This window comes from Callospermophilus lateralis, chromosome 4 (genome assembly GCF_048772815.1).
Source record: "Callospermophilus lateralis isolate mCalLat2 chromosome 4, mCalLat2.hap1, whole genome shotgun sequence".
In the NCBI taxonomy this organism is placed as follows: domain Eukaryota; kingdom Metazoa; phylum Chordata; class Mammalia; order Rodentia; family Sciuridae; genus Callospermophilus; species Callospermophilus lateralis.
Genome location: NC_135308.1, coordinates 47,521,239 through 47,536,985, shown reverse-complemented (window position 1 = coordinate 47,536,985; position 15,747 = coordinate 47,521,239). Strand labels below are relative to the sequence as shown.

Below are 15,747 nucleotides of genomic sequence, written 5' to 3'. Positions count from 1 at the left end.
CACAACTTTGAGACTGTTGGATCTGAAATATCTATAGAAATCATGTCCCACCATACCACCAACTGCTACTTCTACTAGACCATGATTTGGTCCCTGCAAGTGTCTTCATTGCTCAGAAGATCCTGTTCAACCTCTACAACAGTCATGGGCTCTGAGGATGTTTGCTAGGTCACAAGTATTCCAGATGTCCTCACCCACACTGGAAATACTTCTGATGTCCCCACTCTTTTCTTTGAAGAACACCTCTCCCATACATGACAGGCAGGACAGGCAAGTCCAGTAAGCCTGTGCAGACTGGCATGATGGTGCAAAATAGAGTCCAGCAGGCCACCCTGGTGTATAGGGTGTATAGGCCACCCTTCTGTTTATTTGAGCACAATTCCTCTCATGCTCATAGGGCCAGTCTGACACCTCCTCCCTGGTACTTCCCATCTTGTGATGCAGCATAGAACCCAATAAAATCTCCTGCAGATGGTTTTATTACCTATTCATTATTTCTGTCTTGGATAGAATGAGTTGAGCTGGTTGCATCAAGAGCTGATGACACCAAGGGACACTAGCCTAGGGAACATCTCGTTGTCAATTCCAGACTTCCTGTTGGAGTTCCTGCCCCGGATGGAATACTCTTTTTTTTTTTAATTTGTTTTAATTAGTTACACATGACAGTACAATGATCTTGACATATCATACATTTGAATCAGATGGGGTATAGTTTCTCATACAGCACTAATAATGTCTATTTTATTCTGCTGTCCTTCCTTTCCCTCCTTCCCCTCCCCTCCCCTCCCATCAATCTAATGTGACACACTTCTTTCTTTTTCCCCTCACATCATCATACATGTATTCTGTATAATGATGAGGGTCTCCTTCCAACTTCTGTGCAATTCCCCTTCTCCTTCCCTTTCCCTCCCACCTCTCTTCCCTATCTAGAGGTAATCTTTTTCTCATGTTCTATACCCAAAAGACCTAAAAACAGTATACTACAGGGACACAGCCACATCAATGTTTATAGCAGCACAATTAACAATAGCTAGACTGTGAAACCAACTTAGATGCCCTTCAATGGATGAATGGATAAAAAAAATGTGGCATATATACACAATGGAATATTACTCAGCACTAAAAAAATAACAAGATCATGGCATTTGCAGGGAAATGGATGGCATTAGAGCAGATTATGCTAAGTGAAGTTAGCCAATCCCTAAAAAACAAATGCCGAATGTCTTCTCCAATGGAATACTCTTGAGAGTTCACACAGTTCCATTGGAGGTTTTCAGCTACTGCAGAGGAAGAGACCAGACTCTTTCCACTGCAGGCTAATCCTCAAGTCCTCAAAGAGAGTGAGAATGCTTACCTGGCTCCGTTCTCATTGTTAGGCTGAGACAAAGCTGACCTGCCCCTAGGGCACTAAACCCATGTGACACTGCTCCCTATCAGCTCCTGGAACGGACTGCATCAAGAGAAGAGCTCCTGTCTTACCTGCACCTGTGGCTTGGGTCCTTCATGCTTCATAACAGAGCCCATGGGGACCCTGAAGGGGAAGATGAAGGCCTTTCATCTCATAGCCTCAGGCAGAGCAGCACAAATTGGCAGTCCAGACTTCCTCACCACCCCCAGCATTTGCACAATGGAGTCCCCAACTCCTAAGTGTGTGTACCTTGCTTTCACCTCGTCTCAGAGGTCCCACTCACCATGGATCCTGTGGCCCCTGCTTTTTCACAGCCTGCAAATCAGTGCATCCACCATCTCTTCCAGCCCATCAGCCAACACATCTGCAGGCTTCATTCCTCAGGCAGTATCATCCCCCATGGAATCTGCACCATCTTAACAGTCTCTCTTTTGGGGGCTTCCTCCTCTTCTGCCCAGAGCCTTCAGATGCCTGCCAGAGTCAGCATAGTGTCAGCAAGGACATCTTCAGCAAGCCTGTGACTTCCTGTTGGTCCAGGGTTGGGGTAAAAGTAGGAGCAATCATAGCTGAAAACAGGGTTATTCAGAGTGCTGGGTCCCCTGGGCACCATGGAAAATCTCAGTCTCTGTCCCTGTTTGAGGCTCCGGTAGGCAGCAGCATGAAGCTCCCACCTTTTACAGCTCATTCCTGTTTGGGGATCTGGCAGCTCCAACTCTAGTCCTGACCTCAAATTCTGCTCCAGGGCAGCCAGACATGCACAGCAAATCACACTCAGCGTGGGGACTCCTTACACACAAATTCCACCGTGGGTACCACCCATGCCAGCACTCAGCCACCCTTCACTGCTACACCAACTGTATTCCCCCTGGTACCTCTGTTGCCGCTGGCATTATAGCTCCCACATACACTACGATCCAAGCTCTGGCCAATATTTGGACATATTAGCCCAGTCCTCCTGAGTTTCCATAGCACCCTGAGTTTCCAGTTTGTTTTATCAGGACCCAGGGGCTTCATATAGAGAGAGGCTGACCCTGATCTAGCTTTACCTTTGGATCCCTGAGCATCACAGCAGACAGGAGAGCAGCCCTGGACACCATACAATGCTCTGGGGGAATCTTGGGCCTCAACCCTTGGAGGCCCCATAGCCCGAGATCTTCCATGGTGCTCAGGGGACCCACACTCTGAATAACCCTGTTTTCAGTTATGATTGCTCCTACTTTTATCCCATCCCTGGGGTCAAAACAGGCAGAAAACTCAAATTTCAGCACCCAGTTTCACTGCAGCAAGGGTGCCTCCAGGGCACATCTGTGGGATAAATAGCTCACTAATAAGGAGATTCCATGGGATGAGTGAGCTGGTCTATTTCATATTTATCTGCACAGGAGTATTACGTATGTTCCTTGTACACTCTGAGTTCCTCCCTTTACCACAGCTTTGCTTTCATTGGCTTCAGTTACCTGTGATCAGCAGAGATCTAAAGATATTATTTATCTTGCTCTCAGAGACAAAGACTGCATTCATATGAATTTTATTACAGTGCATTGTGATAATTCTTTGATTTCACTATTAGTCTCTTCCTGTGCCTGATTTAGAAATTGAGCTTTATCGTAAATGTGCATTGTGTAGGATAAAGCCATGTATCTAGGACCCAGTACTATTCATGATTTCAGTTGTTCACTGGGGAGTCTGTGAACATGTTCATACAGAGAAGGGAGTCTTCTGCATGAACATTTGGGGCTCATATATTCTGTATTTGAAATGTTGTTTAAATAAAGTTGCTGTGCATGATTTAGCTTGGAGTGGAGTTGATAGAGAAAATAAAACAAAATAAAATAAAAACAGAACCAAGCTGTCCAAAATGTAGTGGCACCTCTTCCTCCACAGGAAATCTTAATTAAGCTTTTTCAGAAATCTTCACTATAATTGATTTTAGGACTATCAGCAAAAGAATCTCTACAATAGGGTTCAATGTAGTTAAATTTCCTATTTCCTGTTGCTCTGTCTTACTCAGCTACTGGCCTGGAAGAGATCAGCACTCCAGGTGCAGAATGCCCCTTTACCAGTTTTTCACAAACAAAACTTTCTAGAAGTGTATTTGCAAATGCAAAGTGTGATTGAAAAAAAAAAAAGATCCTTTAACAAGGCCTCTGGTCTTGAGCCAGAGCTTCACAGAGATGTTCACATTTCAAAGAGAAGAGAAGATGTTAGTAATGGGACTCCAAGGTAATAGCAGGCAGAAGAAAGGGGAGGAGAAGTTCTCTCCTTCTCAGGAGCTCTCCTTGAAGGGTTAATTTGCCCAGTGAAAGAAAAAGCTGCTTTTGTGTGAACTTCTGCAGGCTGTGAACTTCTGAGCCACTCCCCTAACATGCTGGGTATAAAGTTCTGAAACTGAACTCGGGGTTCAGGGGGGTTAATTGATTAGAGTGAAAGCTGTGCCCTCTGAACCTATCTGCAGCCAAATAAAACTGTTTCCTGCTGTCTTCAGTGTCCTGCCTCATCTGTCCCCTACAACAAAAAAAGCATCCCTTAGCCTCATGTGGATTTTGTCACCGGCAGTGAGGCTTATCTGTACTTTGAGTTTAAAATATATATTGGATGTGGAAGACATAGTTAAAAAAAAAAATCTCATTAATAGCCTGAAAATTGATGTGCATGTTAAGATAATTATTCTCTGGATATTAGGATTAATTTGCTTTGTTTATTTTACATTATTCATTGTGGCTAATATATTATATATGTACATATGTGAATCATTTTTCTTTTAATATAGAAAATAGTTGGTGAATGCTCAGGGAGTCCTTGGCTCCACAGTGGGTCCAACCTGACTGTGACACAGGCTCAGAGCAGCAGCTGCCAGGTGGAATGAGTCAGCAACGTTCCACAGTTGCTCAGGCTGGGACCTGACGGAGAGGAGAGAGACCACCATTCTTCCACCGGCTATTGAGAATGTCCTGTTCACAGCTCCTAGAGAAGGGGACCCAGTGTCCCTCTGTGCACATGCTCTGCCTGATAGGAAGGTGGCCCCAGACACCACTTGCTGTTTTCATCAGTTCTATTCAATACAATTCAATTCCTGGGACCAGACTCTCTCCTAATTTCCTCCTATAGAAAACACAAGAGCAAGACACAAATAATGTAAACTTGGAAACACATCCACAAGAGTCTTGTCTTACCTCCACCTGATTCTGAAGTTGGTCAGATGTGGAGTGAGATCTTCCTACAGGATTTTTTTTTTTTTTTTTTGCATAGAAGTTCTTTCTTCTTCCCTCATTCACATCCTGCCCCTTCACTTTCATTCATTTTGTGATAGATTTATTACTGGAACAAAGGAGCGGTTTATGTTTCTGAAAATATATAAAAGTACATCATGCAAAGAAAAGCAATCTATCCTGAAGGTGTGTATTTTCTTTAAATTCAGACAACACTCCTTCCTCTGAATTAACTCCTGAGTATTATGTCTGTGTATGATAAAACTTGGAATTTGAAGAGAAACTTTTAAAGCAAATCATTAGATTTCTATTTCTATTCTTTCATTTTTAATAGATTCAATCCTCAGCACCACATAAAATTCAATAAATAAATACCTTTATTTAATTTTATGTGGTGCTGAGGGTTGAATCCAGAGCCTCACACATTCTAGGCAAGAGCACTACCACTGAGGTATAACCCCAGCCTTCTCTTGTTATTCTTTTTTTAAAAAATATTTTTTTAGTTATCAATGGACCTTTAATTAATTAATTAATATGCAGTGCTGAGGATCGAACCCAGGGCCTCACACACACCAGGAAAGTGCTCTACCACTGATCCACAACCCCAGACCCCCTCTTATTATTCTTGATGAAAACCGTTAAACCATGATGCAAAGAAAAGACCACCAACTCCAATTGAAATCAAATTAGACCGCCGGGGCTGAAAACTACAGGAATAGAAGACAGCCCCACAGTGCTCTAGAAGCACAGCTTTATAGCCCCGAAGTTACAAAAAGAGGGGGTGTCTTGATGACAGATAACAGAATTTTGACAAGTATAACACAAAAGCAGGTAGTAAGCTAATGGCCCAGCACTTAGGGAGTAAATAAGATCTCAACATGGAATTTATGAGGCGCCTCTAGAGTTTCAAAGTGGGTCATTATCTGGCCAGGGAAAGCCAGAATTTATGAGGCGCCACTAAGGTTTCAGAGAGGATTTTTATCTGGTCAGGTAAAGCCAGGCACGAGTTTGTTATGCCAGATTCGTGGGACCCCAATAGACCTCCAGGAGCCGAATCCGATGCAATCACACAAGAGTCTTTATTGCAAGCTCGAGCCTGGACTCACAACCCATCCTGACGCAGCGATCCTAGGGAGTGAGTCCTGGTCCTTTATTCAGTGAGATTTTATAGGTTTTGGGGGGATACTCTATGCGGCACAACATCACACAGCAAATCATTCCATACCGCGGGAAAGTCAAACAACATCTCTTAACATCGATTAGCACATTCAATGGCGGGAACAAGTTGGGTAGGGGTGATTGGTTAGTACAAGGGGGGATTCCTTTGAACTGATTGGTTTAGGCCATGAGGGATCTAAACTACATGGTTTCCCAACATGTTGTCAACCACCATAAACTACTTGGGGGTCATCTGGCATTCCAGGTATTTTCCCTGTCTCAGTTGCTAGGGGGGTTGCTATGGGTCCTCACCTAGCCTAACTGAGTCAGAGACACCTGGCGACATAGACCTCTCCTGCTATCTGCAGACAAACAACTCACAGGGTGGGTATGTGCTTAGGAGTGCTCTGTGGGTTTTTCCCAGGACAAGGGTCATGCCCCCTTCCTTAGGACAGGCCTTGAGGTAGAAGCTGCTGTTATTTATTTATTTTTAAAGATGGAGTCACATCAGTTTCTCAAGTTCAAGGCACAGGCAGGCATTCCAAGCAACTTTAGAAATCGTAGTAATTTATAGTAAAGCCATAATTAACTTTTCATGCCTTTGTGGCGAGATGGCTCCCAATCTTAAGAGGTAATTAGGCTGGGTTTATCAAAAACAATGAAGTTATTTTTCAAAAAATGTTTTGCCCCTAGCCCCAGGTGAAACAACCTTGAATTTGAGTCAAGGAAGTTAATTAATCCTTATCAGATCCTTCATGAATTTTCACTCTCCAGAGCACAGATTGTTTTGAAAGTTCTTTTTCTCTGTCATTGGGAAGATCTTGGTTGAAAAGTTTGGAAAACAAATCTGAAATCTATTCCAGTCAATCAGCAATTCAAAGTCATGTGTTTATTTGTTTTTTTCCCTTTGTTAGTCACCATGGCCAAAGGAATAGATATTTTTACAATGTTATTATTTCTTTTATTAAACAACTTACATAAAATTAGATCCACTTTTTTAAAGTCTTGAAACTAGTTTATTCATTTCTATACAGAACTCACAGGTGATCAGAATTTGAAGAATTTTTCTTTAAAAAAAGAAATTCCTTTATTTTTTTAAAATGGGCCTCTATTTTGTTCATTTATTTATATGTGGTGCTGAGAATCAAACCCAGTGCCTCACACATGCCAGGCAAGCGCTCTACCACAGAGCCACAACCCCAGCTCCGCAGAATTTGAAGATTGAAAGTGAAAAATTCATCAGGAGCTGGGCTTGTCTGGGCAGGACTGGATTAGATATTTAAGTTATTAGATATTTAAGTTTTCCTTTGCAGGTCTTTTCCAGTGACATTTGTCATTTCAAATCAAAGCAAAGACACAACCCCAGTTCTCAAATCCTGCTGTCTCTTTAGACAAACCCAAAAGTACACACATCCACCTGAACATAGTGAAAAAATACTGGGTTAGCAGTCCTTTCACACTGAGTTTACCTGGAGTTTTAGACCCATGCCCCCAGGGGATTGGGAAGACAGTCTGAAGGACAGATCAGGGTATTTCTGCAGGAATATGGGTCTCACTGGGTGTGGTGTGAACCCCACCTTCTTCCAGATTTCACCCTGAAATAGCTCAGTAGTCATTTATTGAAGTCACCCTTCTCATAACTGATTTAATCACATGTGGATATCATTCTCTCTGAGCACTCATCTATCCCTTTCCAGAGAAGAGGAAGAAGGCAAAATTGAAAGTTCTGTTTCATTTCTTGGAAGGCTAAAATCCCAAGGCTCTAACTAAACACATCTTCAATCTTCTCATGTGTCAATGTGAAGAAGACAATATCATTAAACTACTGAGAAGCCACAACATTTAGGGGTTGAAATATGATTTGTATTCTTCCTTATCTTTTACTGTTACAATGAGAAATGCATAGGAGTACCAAAACTTGGGCCTCCACACTTATTCCTCTTTATAGAGTATTCTGGACCACTGTGTCTCAATAGAAACTGATGTTTCAAGAGAATGAGTTAATTCATTAATGAATTATTAATTTTTTTCCTATATCATGTGCTTCATTTTGTTCTTTCAATGCAAAAATGTCCAGTGTCAGAAGTCACACTCCGGGGTGGGTGTCTTGGGCACATCAGGATGATGGGAGGGTCCAGTGTTTCTGACAGAAGAGCAGGTATGGACAAATGCCCAGAGCTGTTCTGCCAAAATGCATGAGGAGGAAAGCTCCAGGTTTCTGACTCAGTTGAGGCTGCAGAGCTGAGCAGGGAGGGAATTTGAGGGCCCCTGTCTCAGGTAATTGGGTCTGTCAACCAGCAGGTGGCACTAGACATCCAGGACCTCCTGGGTTTGGAGTCTTTGGGATTGAAAATCCATGCTCCTGCTTAGGGACTCTGTCCACATTATCAATGAAGACACTTTCCAGGTTGAGAAACTTGTTGAGAAACTCCCACTCTCAGCACATCCTAGCATTAGTTCTAATCCACTTCTATGGACCCAGTGTCTCCCAAGTTCAGGAAGTAGGGTTTTCTGTCAAAAAACAGCCTTAGATGCCCATAGATTCTCCTGTAAACATATGCACTGTACTTGCCTCCCTCCCACCTGCACACAAGCACATACTTCATAACTTGGTCTTTATTAAGGTGTAACTGAAAAATAAACATTGCATATATCTAATTGTGTACACTTGATGTTTTATATATGTATACGTTGTGAAATGATTGCCAGAAATGTAGTTATCATGTCCAGCACCTCATAAAATTTTCTAGAGGGTCAGAATTAAGACACGTGAGATCTTTGCTCTGTGCACATTTTAAGAATATAATGCAGACATGTTGCTCAGGGTCACTGTGCTGCACACTAGATATCTAGAACTTATTCAACTTGTAGAACTGAAACTCCACACCCATTGAAAATTACACCTCGATTTGCCCCTGGTGAACACCATTCTACTATGTTTCTAAGACTTCACTATTTCAAATCCCACACATAAGTGAGATCATGCAGTATTTGTTTTCTTACATGTCTGGCTCATTTCCTCTAATATATCTTCCAGTCCATTAATATTGTGATGCAAATTGCAAATGGCAGGACTGCCTTCCTTTGAACGTTGGGTCAGGAGACATTGGGTACAGATATTACATTTCTTTATCCATTTCTCTGTGGAAGAATATTCAAGCCATTTCTATAACTGGGTTATGGGAATGCAGATGTTTCCTTTAATATAGATTTTGTTTTCATTGCACATATAATTAGAAGATAGGTTTTTGAATTATATACTAGTTGTACTTTTAATTTTTTGAGGAATTCCCTGCTGATTTCCATAATGAGTATAACAAATTACATTCCCACTTGGGACCAATCAGCAATATCTACAGTACCTGAATGGTCATTAATGCAGATGAGCACACATATAGGAAAATATGAGCTACACTGAGTATTGTGAGTGAAAATTGTGTGTTGGGGTTTGGATGGCATATGGACATTTATCTGGTTCTCTGTATGTTCACACACACAACACACAGACACACACATACACAATTGCTAGTGGATATAAGGTATTGCACCCCTATTTTTTTAGAAAATCATGTTTCATTTGGCAAATCCAATTGATTTCATTCATAACTTGCATAACATATTAAACTGAATGTGAAGAAATAAATAGTAAATTTGCATAATGATCTAAAAATAGGGATATTTCTCCAGTATACAAAATATATAAAGATTTTAGATGAGTTTGATGGTGACAATAATCAATATGTATCCCTATTTGTACTTTTGTGAATTTAATTGAATAACTGTATTCACAAAGTGTTCCATATTTCTCACTTATGACTTTAATATTTGTACCATTCACAATGTGCCTAGATGTGAGGACCAAGTCATCTTCTGTCCATGCTTCTTTGCTGTGGAGGCTTATCTTGCTTGCCCATGACACCCCAGATTCATTAGGGGACAAATACTCAGGACACCCTAGTCACCATTTGGTGGAATTGAAGGAGCAAAAAAATGAGCACAGTGATCCTTCAGCTAAAACTCCCATGAATGTAAAGGGATGGGATTCATATTCCATGTGGAAAAAGTAAATGTTTCCCAGGCCCGTAACCAGGACAATGCCCACATGGCACAGCTTGGGGTCCACAGTGAGGGGTGTCTATAGCATAGTGCTGGCAGAGAAGCAGCCATCAGCCCTCAAGTTTATGGTCCAGAACCCAAGATCTGTAGTTAGTTGAATCCATCCTTGTTGGTGAACAGATTCCCTGCACGTGCCCAAGTCCCACTCTGTGCTTGTTCCAACATCCACATCCCAGTAATGGCGATTGGAGGTGAATCTAGAGGAGCCCAGGACACACAGGGCTAAAGCAAGTCTCTCATGCTGCAGTGGCTGGTGCTGTTTGATTTTCCCACATCCGACACTCCTGTGGTCATCAGAAACGACCAGGAGGTTGTTGGCCCTGTGAACATCCAAGGTCATATCCATTGTGAAGGGAAAACACAAAGCTCAGCACATGGGCAGGATCGATCTCCATTCTAAACTTCCAGTACAAAGTCCCAAATCAGACCTTTTCATGAAGCAAATTCCTGGCCACACTGGCAAGTTCTAATTATTACAGGGACCGGGAGATTTTCACATTAGGTTTATGGGTATCTAGCCACAAAGAAGCTCAGATTCAGTGGCTCTGGTTTGCTTCCTAAGAGTGGTCCCCAAGTCTGCAGTATGCTGGCTAAACTCACCCAGTTTAGGCTCTGCTTCCTACCAACCACTCCAGGCAATCACAGCACACTAAATGTGGAGAACCCTTGCCTAAGCCACTACAAAAACATCAGCATTGATGTTCAAGATCACAAGGTGATTCTACATGTTATTATGACTGAGAAACATCAATGCCACAGTGACATCACAATTTCAGGAGCCAGACCTTGCCTAGTCACCATATGGAATGCAGAGCCAACTACACAGGTGAATTTTCCTGGCCCGGTAGTGGGGAGGAAGCAGAGTGTGTGATGCATAATGTGCAACTTCCATATTCTTGGGTTCACCGTAGAGCAGTTTGCAGCTGGGGCTCCAGTTCCTTGGTAGTGGAAACCAGCTTTCTCAGCTCCTGATTGGGCTTGATGTCCTTTTTTTTTCTTTTCTTTTTTATAGAACATGGGGCATACGAGACACCAGAAAGTCTCTCCCATCAGGCTCTTTCTCCAGGGAATCCAAGCAGTTGAGGCAGTAGATGCATCCACACTTTGGGCATATGGTTTTTTCATGATAGGCCAGGCAGAAGGGACATCTGCATGCTTCTTGAAAGAGTTTAGCCATGTGCCTTGTTCAGAGCCAAATGCACATTGGGGGGAATTTTGATGAGTTCATTAACTCTTAGTTTCAAAAAACCAGGACTTTTATGGGTGTAAAGTTGTATTACAACTTTTTCATTTCTAGTACAACACCATAATAGTATCTCCCTGTCTTCATAGATTCCAAGTTCTATTTGGAAAGAAAGTCACTGATATGCTTTGAGCCGAGGTGGAAGAAGGGCCTCTGCTCCTGGGTTCCCTCAACCTGTGTTAATAGATGTGCCCCGATATATGAACTGGTGACATCTATGTCAGAAGAAGTGAGGGTGTTTTCATCTCACATGCCCAATGGACCCTTAGCAACTATCGTGGATGCAAATAAGAGATACATCCCTCTGTATCCATTGAACTGAAAGCACCACCCCCTGCCTGCCACTCCTAGAGTGTGTGATCCAGCGTGACACACATGTAGGAAGCAGTCTGACAGCACTTCTTGTTTTGAGTACTCTCCAAACTTCCTCTCATCCCCCTGGGGCGTAACTGCTATCGACACCTGAGAAGTGAAAACCAGATACACAGCAGTGGAGTCACCTGCTGTGATGGGATCTCCTGTGTCCTTGCTGCTTCCACGTTAGCTCAGGTGTCTTCCAGAGTAGCTCAGGGTGGCTCAGAGTAGCTCAGGTGTTGTGTCTGGAGCACACCAAGGCCTCTTATTTGGGAGATCCCTTCCTCTTCCTCTTCCTCTGGCCTTTCCCTCCCCTGCCTCTATACTCTAATCAGATTTTAATTGAAATATAGCCAGGAAGGATATTTTTATTTTGATATGTCACAAGTTGACAACACCTTTAATAAAAGTCATAATCCTGTTAGAATATTTTCTCTAATATGAAGATAAAAATGCCATTACCTTATACTAGGTTAGACTTACTAACTTTATAAGTTCATTTTAGAGATTTTCTCATCCTTTCTGAGTAGGGATGGTTCTGATATATATTATACACTTAGTAAGCATTGCTTGCTAATCCTAATAGAGATTATTCGGGATGATTGTCAATATTATCAAATGGTATAAATTCATACCTTTCAGGATCAAAGGCAATGAGGCATGCATCGCATGGAAGAAATTGTAGGTAACCTTTTAACCTTCACTTGCTTTTCCTGTGCTGAAAATTTTTGAGAATTCAGAATTTAAATTGGGCATTGTAATTGGGTAGATCAACCATTAATGTCCTACCAGGTTTCAGGCCCTTCACAGAGTGTTGGGAAGGAAATAAGCTGGGTCTGGGAGCAGAGCTTTGGCTGGGAGCGCACATTCTCAACCTCCACTGTTCCAGGGAGGGAAATGGCACTCTTTTTTCCTACCAACCCTCAGTCTTTTTCTGTTAATCCCCTTCTGTGTGTTGGGATATTTACAGCTTTTTCTAAATTTCAAATCATTTGGATCTTACTGTTTTCCTTACCTCATAATTGGTCCCATGTTAAATGGATCTAATATATATATATATGTTGTATTTGGACACAGTACCTTTATTTTATTTATTTGTTTTTATGTGGTGCTGAAGATTGAACCCAGCGCCTTGCATGTGCTAAGTGAGCGCTCTACTGCTGAGCCACAACCCCAGCTGGAACCTCGTTTTTTTGAATACTTTTTAAAAAAGCAACCTAGTTTTGGTTGTGTTCAAATAGGACTCCTTCTGGGATGAGATGATGTAGAGAGACCTTGACTAATGAATCAGCAGATTGATTCAACTGATCACATTAAGTTCTAGTTCCTTCAGGAAATACCATTTTTCTATCAAATTTCAATGAGTGAGCCAGGGGTGGTGGCACATGCTTGTAATCCCAGTGGCCTGGGAGGCTGAGGCAGGAGGATTACAAATTCAAAACTAGTCTCAGCATGGATTGAGGCCCCAAGCAACTCAGCAAGACCTTGTCTCTAAATAAAATATAAAAAAGGGCCCGGGATGTGGCTCAGTGGTTAAGGGCCCCTGGGTTCAATTCCCAGTATCAAAACAAACAACCAAAACAAAACCCCCAAAATTTCAGTGAATGCAATGTCATCTTTCTCTTTGCCCCATTTGAAAACAGGTCACATTAATGATATTTATATATATTTATTTTGCACATATTTTTAGGAGGCCTAAATTTGTTCCTATTCAAATGCAATTTGTTTGGTTTAGCCAGGTTAATGGAAAGTTGTTGGATACCTGGTGTTTTATTTATCAAGTGATCCTTTGGCATATCCTTTTTGCTGGATTCCCTGGTCACTCTATATTCAAATGAAAAGAGAGTCTCCATGGGACATTTTTCATTGTTGTTATTGTCTTTTATTTTCTGTTTTGGGGAGCTTTAGCTGTTGTTATTCATGTTGTTCTTGTTCTTTTTTGGGGAGGAGGAAGGAGATGTATTTTTTTTTTAAATATTTTTTTAGATGTTGATGGACCTTTATTTTATTCATTTCTTTGTGGTGCTGAGGATTGAACCCAGGGCCTCACACATGCTAGGCAAGTGCTCTACCACTGAGCCACAATCCCAGCCCCGAGATATATTCTTTTTTATTTTTCTTAATGTATTTTTTAAAAATGGTACTAGGGGGTTAAATTCACTGGATCTTTCCACTGAGGTGCATATCCTTTTTTTTTTTCTTTCTTTTTTGAGACAAGTATCTTGCAAAATTTCCAGGCCTGGCCTTAAACTTGAAATACTCCTGTTTCTATCTCCACAGTAGCTGGGGTTACATGCATGTACCAACATGCTCACCACAATTTTTTACTTTTTCGGAACTGAGAATTGAACCTGGGACACTTTACCAATGATCTATATCCCTGGCCCTTTTAATTAATTATTTGGAGACATGATCTTTCTAAATTGTCTCCAGCTGGCCTCAATGGAGGTGTGCCCTTGGGGATTTCATTTTGTCCCTGGCTTCCTTCTTATTCACTCTCCCTTCTCACGCTCTCCTTCCTGTTGTGATCTGAGCAGCATTCCTCTGCCACACATTTCTGCCATGGTGTTCTGCCTTATCTCAGCCCCAGAGAAAAGAAGTTGGCTGAGCATGGACTGAACATCTGAAATTGTGTGACTCAAGTAAACGTTTCCCCCTCTAAGATGGTCTTGACAGGTATTTTGGGGAAATCAGGGTCTGGATTCTAGAGGCCATGCTTGGCAATGCCTGAGTGCAGATACTTCTCAGCCCAGGAGGCCCTGTCTACACACATGGACATAATCTTCCTGAGTATTTTGCCCAGCTACATGGGGAGTGGGCACAGCCCCTTGGCAACCTCCCAGACTGTGTGCATGGTCACCAGCTTCCCCAGCCCTTCCACAAGGATCCTTGAGGTATTTCTCATCATCAGGACGTGTTGTAAACATCCCGATTCCCTAGACATATTCTGAACCTTAAGAGAAACACTTGCCATGGTGTCCCTGAGTATCCCCAGGTATGGGCTGGGCCTTGTGTTGTGAAGAAACTGGTCTCTGGCTTAGGCCCCCAGAATTCTGTGCTGCCCCTCAGAATAGGAGATAACAGATGGCACCTGTCTTCTCAGGCTGGAGCAGACACCTTCCTAGAAAGACATATAGACAAAAGAGGGACTGAGGATGAGGAAGGGCTAGAGGCTCAAAAGGCACAACCTCAGGACCTAGGAGGAGTCAGGACACCAGGAAGGTTTGGTCCTCCTCTAGCTTTGTCCTCCTGTCTCCTTCCTGCTCCAGCCAGTCTGTGTTTATGTGTAATTTCTCTCGGTCTCCTTTCTCCCCCTTCTCTCCATCCTTTCTTCATTCTTTACTTTCTCTGTTTTTCTGTCTTCTGCTCCTTTCCTTACACTTGTGCATTCACTTTCCTCTCTCCCTCTCCCTCTGTTTGTCTCCATGTCTCCCTCCTGTCCTTCCTTAATTCTTCACTCATGCACTGATATGTTCTCCCATCCCTACTTCCCATCACACAGAACGCAACATGACCAATATAATACCACATGGCTCTCAGCATACACACCCTTCACCCAATAGTCCTACCAGAGATGGACCAGTACCAATAAAATCCCAAGTCCTCATCTTTGGGAATGTGGAGACAGTGGGCCAGAGTGAGTCAGGGGTCCACCTCAGGCCCTCTGGACCACACCACATGCATGGCTGTCCCCTTGTCTCAAGTGGTCCTGCTGAGAATCCTCTCTTCCTCCTTGATACTCTGGTAAGCCCCATGATCTACACAGATGAAGCAGGTTTGGAACAGTTATTCCCAGGTTCAATCTGGTTTGACTCTGTTTTAGTCAGTTTTTTTGCTGCTTCCATGTCCACCTCCTCCAGTTATCACTTAATTAATCCCATTAGGGACTAATTCACTGATTGGATTAAGGCTCTCACAACCCAATCATTTCTTCTCTGAACTTTCTTGCATTGTCTCACACGTGAGGTTTTGGGGGACACCTCATCTCCAAACCCTAACAGGCTTCCACTCAGAGCTTGAAGTCTTGATCCAGAACACCTGGGTTATACCCTTCTTCAGTAACCCACTAATGCTAACTTGGATCAAAGACTTTATCCAATGTGTGCCTCAGTCCCCCCTCAGAGGCACACATTGGATAAAGTCTTTGATCAAACAGGAGTCATAACAGGACCTGCTTCCCACAATTAATGTAAGGATAAAACTTAGGTTGGTAATCTTTCAAGGCTCAGAATACAGTCAGCTCTGAAAACATGCTACTT

General features: G+C 42.5%; 1 pseudogene; it reads right to left on the bottom strand.

The window, feature by feature from the left end:
* Positions 1-9,672: 9,672 nt before the first annotated feature.
* Positions 9,673-11,068, bottom strand: LOC143398221 (ret finger protein-like 3 pseudogene; annotated as a pseudogene).
* Positions 11,069-15,747: the final 4,679 nt, after the last annotated feature.